General features: G+C 39.2%; 1 long non-coding RNA gene across 8 annotated transcripts in view; it reads left to right on the top strand.

Moving 5' to 3' along the window:
• LOC122436628 overlaps positions 1-20,460 on the top strand; it is a 120,110-nt gene that overhangs the window by 49,043 nt on the left and 50,607 nt on the right. For 2 of the 8 annotated variants that reach the window (XR_006268063.1, XR_006268061.1), the window contains exon 2: positions 12,403-12,452. The exons of the other annotated variants lie outside the window; for them this stretch is intronic. This is a non-coding gene — a long non-coding RNA (uncharacterized LOC122436628). The remainder of the gene's footprint in view (positions 1-12,402; positions 12,453-20,460) is intronic. 8 annotated transcript variants of the gene reach the window in all.

The following is a 20,460-nucleotide window of genomic DNA, read 5'->3' as shown; positions in this document are numbered from 1 at the left end:
CTGAGATGACAACTTAAACATTTTAGTCTTTGCAATACAAATATACTAGAGACTTTTGATTTGTTTGAAATAGATTCCAATGATCATTCTAATGTATTACGGTGAGAGGAATAAAGGAAAATTTCTCTAATTTCATTTATTTGAAAGATTTCCCTATTGTCTTAGCCTAGTTTCTTCCTAAATAGATAGAATGACAAAATATGTGCAAGTGATATAACGTTATTTAAACAATAATACTATCACTGTTCTGAAGTCACCATACTTTAAGTGATTTAAGATACCTGTTTTTGTTTTGTAAAACTTATTTAAGCCACAAGGCTACATTAACTTTGACAGAAAATCTAAGAAAGGTATTTTTAAAATAATGCGTTTTTGTAAAGAAAACTATTGATTTATTTCTTTGTTCACCATGTATAGCAATGATCTTTTGTTCCTTGATAAAATAAAATTAACATATTTCAATGCTGAGCATGTATTATATCTTGGGTTTTTTTTTTGGAGATAAATTATGTAGCATATTTTTATGTGCAAGAAAGAAAGGGCATGAGAGAGAAGAGAAAATTGAATCGAATCCTTTGGAAATCTAATCAATAAATACTCAAGCTTAACTAAATAGTTAAGTTTCAAGTCAGAAGTTCATTTAATTGAGAAACTTAGGAGAGGGTGGTGTCCTACTAATAACAGTATTGCTAGGACTTCCCTGGTAGTCCAGTGGTTAAGATTCAGCCCTTCCAACTGCAGGGGACAGTGGTTCAGTTCCTGGTCAGGGAACTAAGATCCCACATGCTGCGTGGCCAAAATAATAATAATAATAGAACCATTATTATCATCATTTTACTGGTGAGGAAACTGAGACACAGGAGGTTTATTCAGTAATGTCTCTCAGACTCTTACCCTTTGAAAAAATTACTTTCTTTGAAATTTCACAAGTACAGCAAAGTGGTACATTGCCACACAGGATATAACACATATATCCCAAAGAGGGTGTCACCACTTTAGGCAAATTTTTGTTCTAGGCAACCTAGTTCTGATACTCCATTGCTTCTTTCCTGATATGCTCTAAATGCTTCAGTTCAGTTCAGTTCAATCGTTCAATCATGTCTGACTCTGAGACCCCATGAACTGCAGCACGCCAGGCCTCCTTGTCCATCACCAATTCCCAGGGCCCACCCAAACCCATGTCCATCGAGTCGATGATGCCATCCAACCATCTCATCCTCTGTCGTCCCCTTCTCCTCCTGCCCTCAATCCCTCCAAGCATCAGGGTCTTTTCCAATGAGTCAGCTCTTCGCATCAGGTGGCCAAAGTATTGGAGTTTCAGCTTCAACATCAGTCCTTCCAATGAGCACCCAGGACTGATCTCCTTTAAGATGGACTGGTTTGATCTCCTTGCAGTCCAAGAGACTCTCAAGAGTCTTCTCCAACACCACAGTTCAAAAGCATCAATTCTTCTGCACTCAGCTTTCTTTATAGTCCAACTGTCACATCCATCTAAATGTCTAAACATCTCTAAATGTCTGTTTTAGTTTGAATGAATATGAACATTTTCTCTTGGACATATACCTGATTTTTAGGCTAAAAGTAGAAAATACAATCTGCTTTAAAGAAATACATTTTAGGGACTTCCCTGTGGTCCAGTGGTTAAGAATTTGCTTTGCAATACAAGGGACACAGGTTCAATCCCTGGTCAGGGAACTCAGATCCCACATGCCTCAGAGCAGCCAAGTGCTAGTGCCACAACTAGAGAATCCATACACCAGCCACTAAATATCCTGCATGGTCCAAAGAAGATCTCATCTGCCACAACTAAGGCCCAACACAGGCAAATAAATTTTTTAAAAGTAATAATTAAAAAATTATTTTAAAAATACATTTTATAAATGACTTGTCCTTGACAGTCATTTCAGTAATATTCTAAGAAGCAGTTATATATACACCAGAAACTAACACAACATTGTAAATCAACTATATTTCAGTAAAATAGATTTTTAAAACTGAGGCCTGGTCGAGGAATCAGTACATTTTCAAAAGTAAATCAATTTTCACATCATAGGCCAGAGCAAATGTGTTATTGTCACATCATATCTGTCATACAGACACGGCCCTTAAATTATAAGTACATATGAGCTGCTGAAACCTCAAGGCTTGGTGCCTTAGGAGCCCTGTTCTCTGAGAGCAGTGTGTATAGTATAGCTTTGGAATCAGACTGACCTGAAGTTGCATGATAGCTTTGTGGCTTATTAGGTGCATGACCATGGAATTCCTCAGCTGTGATCAGAAAATGAGAATAATTATGCACAGCTATAGGCTTGTTTTGTGGGTTAAAGAAAAAGTATATATACAGGCTAACATAAAACAGATTGTATTAACATTCTCAGGCATATTAACATTTACATATTAACAAATTATTAACAAATTTTTAAAATTAACAAATGTATTAACATTTGCAGGCATATAGGAAGCAAAGGAAAGAAGGAAGGGAAAAGAGAGGGAAGGAAAAGAAAACTGGCTAAAATTTTAAAAAATTAATTAATATTAAGGGTTCAAACAGTACTCTTAGATTTTATTTTGATGCATTTCTTCAACTGCTTTTCTTGATATTTGCTTTATTCTGAAAGAAGTTCTTATTGCTGACTCTTACCACCTCTATGTTAATATCTTACTGGTTTCCAATTTAACAGAAAAAAAGGGTCAGCTCCTCTCAGAAAAACCCACAAAAGTCTTGGCCTTACCTTGATTAAATTCATATTTGCATGTTTCCAGTCCCCAAACAATTGTTTTAAATAAGTCCAACCTAGATCACATACCTACCTCCAGAATCTGGGATGATTTCAGTTCCATCCAAAGCATGAGGACAAAAGGCACAGGGAACATTGTTCCCTAAGGAAAAGTGTAGGTTTATTGTTAGAAGAAAAGAGAATGAATCTCGGATGGCAGTTTCAGAAAGACATCTACTACATTGTATTTGGGCTTCCCTGGTGGCTCAGAGGGTAACGAATCCACCTGCAGTGTGGGAGACCTGAGTTCAGTCTCTGGGTTGGGAAAATCCCTTGAAGAAGGGAAAGGGTACCCACTTCAATATTCTTGTCTGGAGAATTCCATGGACAGAGAGGAGCCTGGCAGGCTACAATGGGGTCACAACGAGTTGGACGTGACTGAGTGACTAAGCACATTGTCATTTAATTTATTTTTTATTTATTTATTTTTTTTAGGTGGTATGTGTTTTTTATTCAAATATAGTTGCTTTACAATGTCATATTAGTTTCAGGTATACAGAATAGTGATTCAATACTTTTTTTTTAATTTAATGGCAGTTATTATTATTGTATGCATTTTTAGGTCACTTACAAAATCCTATTAATCCCATTAAGGTAAAAAAAAAATTATTGTATTTAACAACTTTACTCAGAAAATATATTTGTATTTCCAGTTTTGAATATTGCAATACAGCCCCCTTCCCTTGCTTCAAGGTGGATATAGTGAGCAAGAATTCCATCACATACTTAAGTGGAACTCTCATCTGACTTTTTGTTTGTGTTTTGTTTTCGTTTTCTTGGTTTTGAATCCTTACTTCTTTATTTAACTTTTATGAACCTCAGTTTTCTTGTCATTTTCTAGGGAGTGAGTGAGTAAAAGTCGCTCAGTCATGTCTGATTCTTTGTGACTCCATGGACTATGCAGTCCATGGAATTCTCCAGGCCAGAATACTGGAGTGGGTAGCTGTTCCCTTTTCCAGGGGATCTTTCCAATCCAAAGATGGAGCCCAGGTTCTCCCACATTTCAAGCAGATTCTTTACTTTCTGAGCCACCAGGGAAGGGAGTAACCCAACCAAATTTCTTTACTTTTGACCAAGGTATTGCTACTCCTTATAGGAATATAATCAATTATTTAACTTTGCTTCCTTCCTTTGTTCCAGAAGCCAGAACCTGTTACTTTTTTTTAGTTACTGTTTTTAGTAACTTTTTTTTAGTAACTCTAAAAAAATATTTTTTATCTAAGTTATTTTTGGTTGTTGTTGTTGTTTAGCTGCTAATAACTATATAGAAACCACCACTTCTGGTTTCTCCTTTTTCATTTTGACTCTAGAGAGAAAGACAGAGTACATATAGGTGTTCATTGTAGGCTCCACAGGAACTGAAATAAGGTGCCTGGGCATCTTGGATGTTGTGACTGTGGAGGGAGTCAGTCTAGATCTTTGCAAATAAAGAGGGAGTGACAGAGTTAGGAGAGATTAAGGAAGCTATCTCTCAAATAGATGGGTCATAATACTAAGGAATTCCTTTTTTTGAACTTTATTTATTTAGACTGTCCTGGGTCTTCGTTGCTGTGTGCGATCTTTCTCTCGCTGTGGTGACCTGGGCTGCTTTCTGGCTGTGGTGTGTGGGCTCTCACTGTGGGTGTCTTCTCGTTGCAGAGCATGGGCTGTGGAGCTTGCGGGCTTCAGTAGTTGTGGTGCATGGGCTTAGTTGTCCGTAGCATGTGGAACCTTCCTGGACCAAGGATTGAACCCACGTCCCCTGAGTTGGCAGGCAGATTCTTAACCACTGGGCCACTGGGGGAGTCCACGGAAATCTTAATGCATGGGTAATTGTGCTGAAGGGCAGAGGGTCTGCAAATTGTTCACAACAACCCAACCCTGAGGTATAGATAGGTAGAACTATTGGTTCCATTTTATGCACAAGAAAACTCCAGAACAGAGAGATTAAGTCATGGAGCCAGGATTCAAATTTCCTAATTCATTGTCAAAGTCTAAATTCTCAAAATTGCAAATCTCATCACAAACTTCAGGAATTAAGGTACCTACAATTCTCTTGCTTTCTTGCTATAGATTTCTTATGTTGCAGTCCATGGGGTCACAAATAGTCAGACACGACTGAGCGACTAAACAACAGCAACAAGAAGAAATCCAAGTCTCTGGATCAAAAATTTATCCTTTTTTTCTAGATCTTACTCAAATCTCAGTTATTGTTTAGCCTCTGGTATCTCTATTAAAATGTATTTGTAGTTGGACAAAGAAATAAAGCTTTACATGAACAGCTTCTATTAGAGAAATAATTATGCTACTGCTAAGTCACGTCAGTCGTGTCCAACTCTGTGTGACCCCATAGACAGCAGCCCAACAGGCTCCACCATCCCTGGGATCCTTCAGGCAAGAACACTGGAGTGGGTTACCATTTCCTTCTCCAATGCATGAAAGTGAAAAGTGAAAGTGAAGTCACTCAGTCGTGTCTGACTCTTTGCGACCCCATGGACTGCAGCCCACTAGGCTCCTCCAACCATGGGATTTTCCAGGCAAGAGTACTGGAGTGGGTTGCCATTGCCTTCTCCAGCAATAATTATAGTAGTGACCATATTGCAATCATGATGGGAGAGGAATATGGCTATGAGCACTTTATGCTTATTATCTCATCTCATCCTTTCCAGAACCTCATGAGGTAGACTACCATTATTTCTACTGTAAGTATATAATATTGTTATGTAATAAAATTCTTAGGGTACACGTATGGTCATTATACCATATTTATATAATAAAACTACAACTCTGGATATGTGACAAGTTTAACAGATATTTACTTAATGAAAACATGAAGGGATTAATTAACAATTATCCCGCTGTGGTTTTAGCCCTTCAAGAGTTCCTGGGAAAAGAGGAGCTGTCCTCTATCAGTGCTCTGTCAGAGGTGGTTTCACTTGACTTAGATGGTTTTCTTTCTTTCTTTATTCTTCCAAAATGATTCAGTTTCAGAATTGTTCTTTAATCTTTAATATCTCCATTAAGAAGAGTTTCTATCAAGTGCTTCAAAAGTACACAGTTCGAGGGAGCACTGCTTGTCCCTGGCTGGCTAGTGAAGCGGAGGAGGCAGGCATCTCAGCCAGCCCCTGAATGCTCGCTCAGAAATGCAGGCTGATGGGAAAGCACATGCCAAGAACCCATCTCCTTTCTACCGCATTACTCTCTTTTCACTGGGTTTCTGTGTGTCCTTTGTAGTCCAACCTGCAAGCTACTTTGAGACAAAGATAGATCCATCTCTGGCCAATCTAGGAATAAATTAGTTCCCCTGCTTAAAAAAAAAAAAAAAAGAATAAGAGAGAATCTTTAAATATTCAACTTGTGGGTCAAAAATTTGAAATTCCTTTCCTCTTAGATTAAAACCCTTTGACTTTGTCTGAAACCGTTCCATCACATGACAGGTTTTTTTGTTACTGTTGTTGTTTAGTTGCTATCATGTCCAACTCTTTTACTTCTCTGCTAATTTGCCACCTGTGAACTTGGCACCTTTAGGAGATTGTTATGTGGTTGAACAAGGGGTAAGAATGGACCAAGTTGACAAAATGGATAAGTTTAACAAAAATATGGGACCTTCAGTTTGATACTACATTGTTGATGACAGTTATTTAACTCTTCACGGTCCAGTCATAATGAGACAGGATACCACATAAGCAAAGACCACAGAAAGGATTGATGGTAAGTGTCAAGAGGGTGTGGAGGAAGTGGGTTACAACCTCTTTTCCTAACTTGTAGTGTCTTGTCTTGCCTTTTAAGAACACAAAGAAAACTGCGTGAAGCCCTGATGTATTCAGGAACACCAGTAACAACAAAAAAATTAGGTTTACTGAAAGCTGCAACACTTTTTCACCTTTTTTCCGTTAACAGGGACTTGCCCTCTCCACCAAGTTCTCTTTATTTTCTTCTCAAATGTTATTTCATGTCATTGTGTCAGGCTTAGGCCATTGGAAAAGCCTATGTCCTCTGTAATTAAAGTTTTAAATAACATGCAGTTTACCTTGTTATTAAAAAAAAATTCAGGACCTCCCTGTGGTACAGTGGATAAGAATCCACCTGCCAATGCAGGGGACATAGGTTCAATCCCTGGTCCAGGAAGATTCCACATTCCTATTGGAAACTAAGCCCATGTACCACAGTTGTTGAGCCTGAATGCCGAGAGCCCATGCTTCTCGCAACAAGATAAGCTCACACACAACTAGAATAGCTCCTGCTCGCCACAACTAGAGAAAGCCCAGGTGCAGCAGTGAAGACCCAGCAAAACCAAAAATAAAATGAACAAATAAATTTTTAAGAATCAGCTGCCTTTTCTGAGTGGAAGCCTGTCAAGGATCCTTAATATCCTTCTGTAGAAATTGTGATAAGAGGACAGATAAACTTAAGTAAATCCAGGGTGTAGAGCTCCTTTAAAATGTGAGGACCTTGTCAATGGGTTAAAAAAGAAAAGTTGGTTTTGTTCTAAATATCCTCTCTGGGGCCCATTATGCATAATAAGGGGCCACAGCCCATTTGTAAGGCCTCTGAATGAACTCCATTCATCCGTACTTGGAAATGTTTCTTCAGCCACAAAGAGAAACAATAGTTATAACCTAATTTCTTTGGCACCAATATCAGCAGAGGAAAAACCAAAAGACCATTATGAAAACTCTAGTAACTTCTCTTGGTGATTATATAATTCTGTATTCATTGATCATATTTGTGTATTCAATTTTTTTAAAAAGATTATAAAGCAGTTTGGTAATGCTATAATATCACATTTCATGCATCGAGCAACATCTTAAAAATGGAGTGCTTCAAAGTGATTTGCTTATTATAGTTATTAAAGTTTATAAAAAACAAAACAAAACAAAACACACTAACACGCATCCTAAGGCTTTCAGGGGAAAGCTTTTGTATTTTTAATTACTGTGTTTTAAAATCTGATAAGAATTCAAACTACAATTTTGTTAAGTAAATCCATTCATCCGTTTCCACGTTTACCTGTAAAAGTCAGTGGAAGATAATACATCTGGAAATCGCTGTCGTGGAGCGGTGCCTGTTAATACCATTTCCAAGTGACTGTAGAGTGAACTATCTGAAGCGCAAGTCTGATCTGAGCATGTCATTCCTTGGTCAGTACCCTTTGTGGACTTCCCATTGCCCATGAAGGGAAGGCCCACATTCCACATGACTTTCCGGCTTCTGGCTTTTGCCTACCTGCCTTGTCAGCCTCTCTCATCATTCTTCCCTCAGTGAACTCTCTTTAGTGGGCCTGGCTCTTTCTTCCACATGATGTTGCTTCTGCCTGTTCTTGCCTGAAATGCTCTCCCTCCCAACCCAGTTTCTTCACTTTAATCTGACTAACCTTTACTAACCCTTGAAGTCTAGAGCCCATGCTCTGCAGATTCCCAGTCACTGGACCACCAGGGAAGTCCCTGGAACCAGATTGTGAAGGACTTTCTAAACTGTGCTTTCAAGAGTTTGAAAAGGAAAATGATATCAGCTTTATGTTTTAAAAGTTTGAAGGATGGTTTGAGCCTTCGAAGAATGTTTAACATACCCATGTAAATTAATGGCCACTGAGCTGGGAAAGATTGAAGGCAGGAGGAGAAGGGGACGACAGAGGATGAGATGGTTGGATGGCATCACTGACTCAATGGACATGAGTTTGGGTAAACTCCAGGAGTTGGTGATGGACAGGAAGGCCTGGCGTGCTGCAGTTCATGGGGTTGCGAAGAGTCAGACATGACTGAGCAACTGAACTGAACTGAAACTGAGCTAGGAAATAGCACTCTAGTCCTTTTGATGATCCCATTTTTCATGTCTCCCAAGCCCTGTGAAAAATCACTTGCTCTGATTGCATTCTTGGAGACCCTGCTAATGCATACTGAAAAATTGCCAGCTGTCAGTATTTGGCATTATGTTGTCATTTACTTGGTGAGTGATGTTAAATGTTAAAACTCAAATACCATTGAATTATATAATAATATATAGGGAATTAGTGTTCAGAGTGCACACTCTAGAGAGATCTGGTTTAAAATTCTTGCTATGCCACTTACTAGCTGTAATAGATGTGAAAAACTATTTAGACAACTAACTTAGCAAAATAAACTCCAAATGAGGGATGGGGAGACTGGGGCAAGGTTGGTAGACCGGGGCAAGGTTGGTAGACCATCAAGCAGTTTGCCAAGCATGATATTTCTTCGAATTTGGGAGTCATTTAAAAATCCAAGTGAATCTTGGGCTTCCCTGATGGCTCAGTGGTAAAGAATCTGCCTACCAATGCAGGGGATACGGGTCTGATCCCTGGTCCTGGGATCCCCCAGGTCGCCGAGCAACTAAGCCCGTGTGCCACAACCTATTAAGCCTGTGCTCTAGAGCCCTGGAACCACAACTTCTGAGCCCACACACTGCAACTACTGAAACCAGATCACCCGAGAGCCTGTTCCCTACAACAAAGAAGCCACCTCGATAAGTCCCTGCACCGCCACTAGAGAGGAGGCCCCGCCTGCGGCAGCTAGAGAAAACCCTACGCAGCAATGACTGTGCAGCATAGCCAAAAGTGAACAAATAAAGTTCTTTAAAAAAAATCCAAGTGATTCTGGCCTTCTAACACATTTCTGTTTGTTTTAACGTAAAAAGTATTGTTAAGTTAGGCAAAGGGATTAAGTTGGTTGGTGGTTATCGCCTCAAATTTTCTGCACAGTTATTTCTCCAAAAAAGCACACTATGTTTATCTTACGGCTTGAAGCAACCCCCTGGTACAAAACCATGTGAAAAACAGACTAGGAATTATCAGAAATGTAATGATAAACTCATCAGAGCAGAAGTTCTACATTAATCTTCAGCCACTGATCTAGTGTTCAAGGTGAGTTTTTAAAAAAAATCCAGCTCAATATTGTAAAATTTGTTACAGTTCAGTGTGTTACATCATTCCCCTCTTTCACCATCTCTGAAACCAGATTATTCTGACTTTCCTGGCTTCACCATTTTCCCAGTTACTCTCAGGAAGCACACCAGCTTCTCTCTCTTTCTTGTCCCCCCCTAGATATTTTAGCTAAACATTTTAATCTTTCTCCACAGAATCCACATTAAACATGTAATTCTTTTTCTCACTGCCTTTTTTTTCCCATTAATGTTCTGCTGTCAGCTGTTCTGTTTTTATTATTATTAGTTGTTGCCTGGACCATCACTTGGTTTGTGGACAGGTTTCCTCCATGCATTTTCTTTTGCCTTTCATTTAGTCTATGTATACAGTTCCTTCATTTCTCTCATGATCAAATACAAAATTAAATATTTTCAAGACAGGCCTTTCCCACCATATTATGTTGACCTTCCTTTCCAACCTAATCTTTTCCTACTCTCTACACGGTCCATATACTACGGCCAAACTGAACTGTCCACTCCTCGTGGAGCACTCTCAAGCTTTTTTATCTCCTAACCTCAGCATCAACTATTCCCACTGCATCCCACTATTGTGTCCATTTTCAGAGCCTGTCTGAAAGGCTTTCTCCACCATAAATCATTAAATGATCATTTCAACTGAAGGTATAGGATTTCTTTCTCCTTTTGTTTATTCATTCATGGAATAAATGTTTATCAACTATCTAATATGTATCAAATGAGAAAAGTCCTGGGAATTTAACAATGACCTGGGACAGAATTGGAACCCACCCTAATGGGGATTTTAACCTAACATAAGAGAAAACTTGATAACTTTTTTCAAGTGTAATGGGTTTTACAATACTCTGTGCAGCATGTTTAAAAGAGTATAACTTAAGCTGAGAGTCAGGTATGGCTTCTCTGAGGTGAGGTACAGAAAGAGATCTGGAAATGAAGATGTAGCTAGGCAGAGTGGGAGGGGATTGAAGAAATTTGGGGACATGACAGTGTTCTAGGCAGAGCAAACAGCACACGCAAAAGCCATGAAGTAGGAATGGGCATGGCATATTTGAAGAACTGAGAAAAGGCCAGTTCGAATAGCCAGATGGATGTAACATGAACCGTGGGACAGGGGAAACTGAGACATTAGCTGATTCATATCTGTTCTTAAGTCTTCTTTTGTCTTTATGTCACTTTTTCATATTTCTACCTCACTTAAGAGAGACTCATTCATGGAGCAATGGCTAAAGCTCTGCCTCTTTGCTAGTTCTAGTCATAGTTCAAGTATCATGCGACCTGTACCTTGGAGAGGTAACCTACCATGAGCTGGAGTCTAGTCCTAAGTAGTACAGGTTAAGAATCTCAAGTTGACTCACTAACTAAAACTTGCTTATTAACCAAAGTAATATGGTTTATGCATTATAATAGTGTCAATTTATCCAGTTATTATTTTGAATCAATAGGTTGTATTCGTATCAAAGAGATTTTACTGTACTAGCATACTATATATAGTAATTGCCTTCTGCTCTTCCCTAAGAGCTTATTGGACACCTTCTTACATGAGGGGCTCATCTTCCAGCGTCATAACTTTTTGCCTTTTCATCCTGGTCATGGGATTCTGGTGGCAAGAATACTGGTGTTGTTTGCTATTGCCTCTTCCAGTGGTTCACGTTTTGTCAGAACTCTCCACTGTGACCTTTGCGTCTCGGCTGGCCCTGCACAGCATTGCTCATAGCTTCATTGATTTATGCAAGCCCCTTCCCCAGGACAAGGCTGTGACCCATGAAAGGAACAGACCAGAAGGTGCACCCCTTCCTTGGTAGGGTATGATCCAGAGTTTTCATGTATCACTTCTGCTCATGTACCTTTAGCCAGAGCTTAGTCAATTGGTCACATGTAGCTGGAAAATATACTGGAGCATGTGGTCTGTAGCTGAAACTTGTAAGAATTTACTACTAAAGGAATTGGACTTTTGAAGGACAGCCAACAATCTTAGTCACTGTCCCCTTTTATCAGGAGAGTAAACGTTCTTTGGGCACCTTCATTCCTCCTTTACCTCCCAGCAAATTTCTGCTTACGCCGGAATTGGGTCATATGGTCACCTCTAGAGACAAGGAAGCTGAAGAAACAGGAAACAGGTTTTACATGATTGGCTTTGACCAAAGGCTCCCAACGTTTCTTGGTTCATAGCTCCCTTGGGATCTCAGTAGATATTTTCATGGTGCCAAGTGAAAGTCACTCAGTTGTGTCTGACTCTTTGTGACCCCATGGACTACTTAGTCCATGGAATTCTCCAGTCCATGGAATTCTCCAGGCCAGAATACTGGAGTGGGTAGCCTTTCCCTTTTCTGGGGGATCTTCCCAACCCAGAGATCAAATCCAGGTATCCCGCATTGCAGGCAGATTCTTTATCAGCTGAGCCACCAGGGAAGCCCAAGAATACTGTGATGGGTAACCTACCCCTTTTCGAGCATATCTTCCCAACCCAGGAATTGAACCAGAGTCTCTGCATTGCAGGCAGATTTTTTTACCAACTGAGCTATCAGGGAAGCCCCAAGAAATACATAATAGTTCCATTTACAACTTAGTATCCATTTGAATAAATTATGCACATAAATTGAAAGAACAATAACAGCCATGTGTTATTAACGAGAATTCTGTATTGGGTACTCCATAACTTCTCAAACATTGGAATCACACTGGACATTGCCATTTCTCATTCTACATGCATTTCATGCCATATTTTCTTTTTCAGTCAGCAACCACTGAAAATCCAGTGTTGCAGGGATATGGCATAGTCTAAAGGTATGTGGTAATCTCATGTGAAAACTGCACCTTAAGCTAGTAGTGCATGCTGCCCAACAGATAGGGAGCTCCACTGTGCTTCCCTTGAAAATGAAAACATGCTATGGCCCCCAGTGAGTTTACTCCAGTGTCCTTGGAACCTGGGCATACAGTTTGGGAATCACAGGTTTAAACTAATCATGACCCAGTATGTGAAGCTGGATATATTGCTCTCCATGCAAGAATCAGTTTTCTTTTAAAGAAAAAGAAGGGATAGTGGAAACTGTTTAGGAAACTAACAATTGCTTCCTCAATCTGCCCCAGCCCGACTATGTACTCTTTTAGAAGAGAGGCTATGACTGCTTTTAACTGCTGTCTTGTGTTTAGCACAGTTTTTCTACTTAGAAGGAGCTCAATGCACATTTATTAAATGAATGGAGAAATAAAGACCATGTGGTTAACAGTATGGTTGATTCTATTAACCACAGAATGCCAGAGTTTAGGAAATTTGTTCCCTAAACAATGAGTCTCTATGTGAATTCAAGGGCATGGACTTTGGCTTCCTTATTTCTTAGAGCTCAGAGTCCAATAATGATTTGGCATATTGTAGGTGATAGTGTTGGTTGGATGAATGAGTGCATGTCTCAGTAAGAGCTGATTCTGTCTGCAAAACCATTAAGAAGGCGTTTCATTACACTGATAATGAAAATGCTTATTAGCGAGCTCTCATTTTAAATGCCCATGCTGACTGCCAAGAAAGAAAAATAACCACTCCATCTTATCACTATGGATCTAAAGCTTTCTTTTATTACCACAGTCACCACTAGAAAAACTGACAAAAAAGAGAAAAGCAGAACTTTTTTGAGATAGGAGAAGGACTTTTTCTGCAATGGTTTTACATTGTCAGCAGCTAAACTGTTTCACAATTAAGGATCATTACATAAAGACTAGAAAGTGACTTTTTATACAAAAGCCATGAAGCTTTATAAGTATGATAGCTATTTGAGCAAAATTTGTCTTTCTCCTCTTATCTTCTCAGCTCAAATTTATTTTTCTGTATTTTCGTGTTTTTGCAACAGAGGAAGCCATTGATGCTTTTTGCCCTTGATTTCCCTCATAATAAAATGTATAATTCTGTGACACTCTGTAGAAGAATGTGCATGCACTGGCGTGTTAGAATTATGTCTACATCTAAAAATTGCCTATGGTTATCTTGCGCTTCTAGTAGTATATTTAGAAAGTTATTTATGTATGTGTCTCCATCACTAAATCAAAAGTGTTTTGAGGGTAGGGTCTATGTCCTTTTCATTTTCGATCTGGGGCTTCCCTGGTGGCTTAGACTGTAAAGAATCTGCCCACAATGCAGGAGACCTGGGTTTAATCCCTGGGTTGGGAACATCCCTTGGATAAGGGAATGGCAGCCCTTTTTAATTAGAAGAATGTTGTGCTGCTATTTAGTCACTAAGTCAGTCTGACTCTTGCAACTCCACTGTCTATGGGAATTCCCAGGCAAGAATATTGCAGTGGGTTGCCATTTCAGGATCAAACCCACATCTCCTGCATTGGCAGGCAGTTTCTTTACCATTGAACCACCTGGGAAGACGTAATAGAAAAGCATTAGCAAACAAACAAAAGAATAAATAAATAAAATATTCAGAGGAGCCTGGCGGGCTACAGCCCATGGGGCCGCAAAAGAGTCAGATGTGACTTAGTGACTAAACAGCAGTGCAATGTTCCCTTCTACAAGGGATCTTCCCAACCCAGGGATCGAACCTAGGTCTCCTGCATTACAGGTGGATTCTTTACCACCTGAGCCACCAGGGAAACCCATTTTAAAATATGTTAATTAATTATTTATTTCATAGTAAAAACACAAGATTTGGTATCCAACATTAAAGATAATTATATTTTTCCATTTACAAAGCAATGAAAGTAAATTCTGATTTCCCTTAGTTTATAGGAATACTGAAGGAATTAAAGTAGAGATGATTTTGGCTCTCACAAAATAAACACACAGTGAGTACTTAACAGAACACTGCAAGGGAACATTTCATGCAAAGATGAGCTCAGTAAAGGACAGAAATGGTATGGACCTAACAGAAGCAGAAGATATTAAGAAGAGGTGGCAAGAATACGCAGAAGAACTATACAAAAAGGATCTTCACGACCCACATAATCACAATGATAGGATTATTCGCCTAGAACCACATCCTAGAATGTGAAGTCAAGTGGGCCTTAAGAAGCATCACCATGAACAAAGCTAGTGGAGGTGATGGAATTCCAGTTGAGCTATTTCAAATCCTAAAAGATGATGCTGTCAAAGTGCTGCACTCAATATGCCAGCAAATTTGGAAAACTCAGCAGTGGCCACAGGACTGGAAAAGGTCAGTTTTCATTCCAATCCCAAAGAAAGGCAATGCCAAAGAATGCTCAAACCACCACACGATTGCACTCATCTCACACACTAGTAATGTAATGCTCAAAATTCTCCAAGCCAGGCTTCAACAGTACGTGAACTGTGAACTTCCAGGTGTTCAAGCTGGTTTTAGAAAAGGCAGAGGAACCATAGATCAAATTGCCAACATCTGTTGGATCATCAAAAAAGCAAGAGAGTTCCAGAAAAACATCTGTTTCTGCTTTACTGACTATGCCAAAGCCTTTGACTGTGTGGATAACCACAAACTGTGGAGAATTCTTCAAGAGATAGGAATGTCAGTCCACCTGACCTGCCTCCTGAGAAATCTGTATGCAGGTCAGGAAGCAACAGTTAGAACTGGACATGGAACAACAGACTGGTTCCAACTCAGGAAAGGAGTATGTCAAGGCTGTATATTGTCACCCTGCTTATTTAACTTATATGCAGAATACATCATGAGAAACAGTGGGCTGGATGAAGCACAAGCTGGAATCAAGATTGCTGGGGGAAATATCAATAACCTCAGATATGCAGGTGACACCGCCCTTATGGCAGAAAGTGAAGAAAAACTAAAAAGAGCCTCTTGATGAAAGTGAAAGAGGAGGGTGAAAAAGTTGGCTTAAAGCTCACATTCGGAAAAGTAAAATCATGGCATCCGGTCCCATCACTTCATGGCAAATAGATGGGAAAACAGTCGAAACAGTGACAGACTTTATTTTGGGGAGCTCCAAAATCACTGCAGATGGTGACTGAAGCCATGAAATTAAAAGACACTTGCTCCTTGGAAGAGAAGTTATAACCAACCTAGACAGCATATTAAAAAGCAGAGACATTACTTTGCCAACAAAGGTCCATCTAGTCAAGGCTATGGTTTTTCCAGTAGTCATGTATGGATGTGAGAGTTGGACTATAAAGAAAGCTGAGTGCCAAAGAACTGATGCTTTTGAACCATGGTGTTGGAGAAGACTCTTGAGAGTCCTTTGGTCTGCAAGGAGACCCAACCAGTTCATCCTAAAGGAGATCAGTCCTGGGTGTTCATTGGAAGGACTGATGCTGAAGCTGAAACTCCAGTACTTTGGCCACCTCATGCAAAGAGTTGACTCATTTAAAAAGACCCTGATGCTGGGAAAGATTGAGGGCAGGAGGAGAAGGGGAGGACAGAGGATGAGATGGTTGGATGGCATCACCGACTCAATGGACATGAGTTTGAGTAAACTCTGGGAGTTGGTGATGGACAGGGAGGCCTGGCGTGCTGCGGTTCATGGGGTTGCAAGGAGTCAGACATGACTGAGCGACTGAACTGAACTGAACTGAGCACTTACTAGATGTAAATCAGTGTCCAGGCATCAGACTCATGTTGTGGTTAATTTTATATTCCTAAACTTATATTTTAAATGCATTTAAAGAAGTTTTTTTCTGAACACAAATAAAATACACGTGCTGGTTGCAAACAATTAAATCCTTAGAAAAATATTTAACAAAAATATCAGAGATGACTTCTGTTGATAGTTCAAAGTAATTCCTACAATTTTTTTCTGTGGATTTATACACGCATAATATTGTCACAGAAACAGTAGTAATATTTTTACAATTTTGAGGGGCAACTGTATAAATGAAATTGAATTATACTGTGCACCCTATTTTGCAATTTCTTTTTTTTTTCTATGTAATGTATGTAAACTTTCAAGTGTAAAAGATCTTTCAACTAGTAAATATAAATTTCCCTCATTCTGTGTAATTGCTAGATCTTGCATTTAGATATTCATAGAACCCTGTACTCTTACTTTGAATTACTTATTATAGTGGTAATTTGAATTATTATTTATAAAACTGTAGGTTTTTTCCTGTCTCCCTAAGCAAGTTTTACATTCCGTGCCTAACACACAGTATCTGAAACATGCACACATAATGTCAATAGATGCTATGAATGAATGCATGAATGGGTTAACGGTGGGCTTCTGACCCAGGACTCTCTTTACAAAACCTGTTCTCTTGCTGCATTTCATGCCGCCTCCCCTTCGTGGTTTTTGTAAATGTTTTGAGGATTTTCGTATTCTCGTTATTTATGCTTACATTATTTTTAGCTTTGTTTAGTATGTTATATGGAGAAGGAAATGGCAACCCACTCCAGTGTTCTTGCCTGGAGAATCCCAGGGATGGAGGAGCCTGGTGGGCTGCCATCTATGGGGTCGCACAGAGTCGGACACTACTGAAGTGACTTAGCAGCAGCAGCAGCGGTATGTTGTAGGTCAATGTGCAGAGAGAGAAATAAGCATTTTAGATATTCAGAAGTGTAGGAATAATAATTACACAGTGACAAACCTAATCGTCATTTTAAACCACTAAAGTCACTGGAGCTTGTATGTGTGTGCTAAGTCACTTCAGTCCTGTCCAGCTCTTTGTGACCTATGAACTGTAGCCTGCCAGGCTCCTCTGTCCATGGGGTTCTCCAGGCAGGAATACTGGAGTGGGCTGCTGTGCCCTCCTCCAGGGGATCTTCTGGACCGAGAGACTGAACCCGCCTCACTTTCCTCTCCTGCATTGCAACCGGGTTCTTTACCACCAGAGCCACCTGGGAAGCCCCCATTGGAGCTTCCTACTTTTCAGAATTAAAAAGACAATAATAAACATTCACAAAGCAGCTTTCTTTCACTTTTCTGACATATTTCTTGGGCCAGTCTCTTTAGTCATTCAAGAAGAAAAAGTTTCTAAACTAAAATAGTTATATAAATTAACTGATAAATGGCAGAGACTGATAGTTATCTCCCAATAGTAGTTCCCAGAGTTGTAGCAGGTCAGATTTGTGCCCATTTGCAATGGACATTTTATTTCCAGCTTGCAACCAGGCGTGGCCAGCAGCATACAAATGGAAGTGTCTTTTGGCAGTTTTTTAATTGATTAACTAATTAATTATTGGCTGCACTGGGTCTTCGTTGCTGTACGCAGGCTTTCTCTAGTTGCAGAGGGCAAGGGTTAACTAACTCTCTAGTTGCGGTGCACAGGCTTCTCATTGCAGTGACAGAGCACAGTCTCTTAAGTGCACGGGCTTCAGGAGTTGCAGCATGCAGGCTCAATAGTTGTGGCTTTCTGGCTTTAGAGTGCAAGCCCAGCAGTTGGGGCACACAGGCTGCGGCATGTAGAATTTTCCTGGAGCAGGGATAGAACCCATGTCCCCTGGGTTGGCAGGCAGCTTCTTTGTCCCCTGCACCACCAGGGAAGTTCCTCTTGTGGCAGTTTTCATGAACATTCTTCAGGAGAGAGCAAGATGTAGGCCTCTTTACTCCTGTCCTTTGAGCCTTTCCCTGTTTGCTGCACTGGAATGTGATGCTGCCCTCTCAGACCATGAGGTTGAAGCCCCGCAGTTCAGAATATCAAGATTAATGACTCCTGAATTCTTGGCAGTTTGGGTCACAATGCCAGTCATGAACCACTTCCTGGATTTTTCTATGAGACAAAAACAAATTTCTCTCTTTATTAAGCTATTGTTTCTGTCATTTACTCACAAAGCTAATCTAAGCTAATACAGATGTTGAATCTGGAATTTCTAAGAAAGTCACAATTTTATGGCTTGTTATTTGCCATATATAAAGAGCCCCTACCAAAAGCATTTCACCAAAGGAACTATATGTGGCATTACTCCTTATTTATTAAAAAAAAAAATGAGGGCTAGAAAAGTTTCAATTCAGATTCCAGGTCCATTGTGCTTCATAAGGGACTGCAGTTATATGCTAACTGACAAATAATAAAATAGAATACAAGGTCGATAATAGCATGTCCTTATACAGCTCTGTTATTTGTTTCATGATATTAATCTCATCTAATCCCTCAGAACCACTCATAAAGTAGGTGCATAGATGATAAAACTGAACCCCAGAAAGCGTCATCTGTACCAGGTAACAGGTCTAGAGAGTGGACTAGTTTCCTGGGTTTTAGTTCTTTATGCTTTTTATCATATCATTTATCAATCTTGTCAAACCTCATCATAAAGTTTATTATTTTGCATTTTATTAACCAAGTTTAATAAATGATCTATTTCATCTTCATTGCAGACCATAGAATGTCCTTTCACATCCATATCTGCACAACTGAGAGGGAGCATGAACATCAGAAAAGATTTTTGTATATTAGTATGGTACTGTTTCTCTCTTCCTCTAGGAAGAAGGAGACATTGGAAGAAAGAGTAAATAAAGATATCTGATCTAAAACACTCTCTTGGTTCAAGAAAACAGTAGTACCAATTACCTATACTCTTGACCTAGCTAATGGGTAAAGATGTATCATTTCCAATTAAAAAAAAAAAAATCAAGGAATCCTTTAATTGACCAAAGCAATATGAGTCTGATTGAAAAATCCACATGCAAAAAGAAAAAAAAGAAAAATCCACATGCATTAAAAAAACCCAGTTGCTGATTGCAGCTTCATAGTTAGGTCAAGCTGAATTTTTTAGTGTGTAGTTTGCATTTGGGTTCATGCCCCAGTGAACTTAAATTTCAGTATTATTCAGTTTCCTGACACAACCTTAGTGAACAATATTTTGCTCCACTTCCTATGTAATTGTTTAGGTAACTGCTCCATATTGCTTTTGCTATAGCCTTAGATTATCAGAAGGATAATCTATGTTTTAAAATAATATGACCTTGACTACTTTCTCCAATGCACTTTAAAAAGAAACCATTTTTGGGGGGTCTCTAATAGTTTCTTTTTTAATTTGTCTGATTTTCTTATTGCATAGTTTGCTCCTTTTTGCTTGTGTGGAATAGGGACTGAATGTTGATTACTGCAAGCTTGGATTCCTTCCAGGCATTAATTCTGGGACAAGTTCTCAGTCTGTTGGCACCAAAACCTACCTCTTGCGCTGTCCTACCCTTTCCTACCCACAATGTGACATAACACCCACTCTTTTCCCACCATGTAATAGGAAGGATGGGAGCTCTTTTAAGAATATCTGTAAATTTAAGCATTCATAGATCTCTGGGTAAATATAAATAAGGCCCAGGGAATTTATTAAGGATAATAAAACTAGTTGCTGTACTATTTTTTTTTAAAGGAGATATTTTAAACCACTTCCTGGCAGTTCCATCATTAGAGTTGCCTCTAACTGAATGTTCTTTAATAGCCAATTCTTATACAACTTCCTTTTCCTTTTTTACAGCGTGTAACATTTTACTTAAATGACTTTTCCTGGTATAAATTACATTTGCTTTTCAGAGGATTGGGAGATGTAACTATTGTAGCCCCCCGCTCTTTTGCTGCATCCCACTATTGATTTGAGAGTTCAGATTCCTAGTGTTTTCACTTTCATATTTCCAAGCTATGATAACCTGAGTGTGGTAAAGCTTTGAAATGAAAGGTTGAAGTCCTGAATGTTACCAAATAAACTTTGACCTATCAGTGACCTCTACATTTTTCATTAGTAAAATATATATGTAATAACTAGTAGCCAATTGGTCTATATGTTTGTTTGGGCTTGTCTAACTAAAATCAGAGAAACAGTAATTAAGTTCTAGTAATTAATGCTAAAAGAATTACAAAAGAAGGGATTTTCATCATTTAATTGGCTTGGATTAAAAAAAAAGGAAGAACTATTCATGTGATAATGTTAGAAAAACATTA

Source organism: Cervus canadensis, chromosome 2 (assembly GCF_019320065.1).
Source record: "Cervus canadensis isolate Bull #8, Minnesota chromosome 2, ASM1932006v1, whole genome shotgun sequence".
NCBI lineage: Eukaryota > Metazoa > Chordata > Mammalia > Artiodactyla > Cervidae > Cervus > Cervus canadensis.
This window is presented reverse-complemented; position numbering and strand designations above follow the sequence as displayed.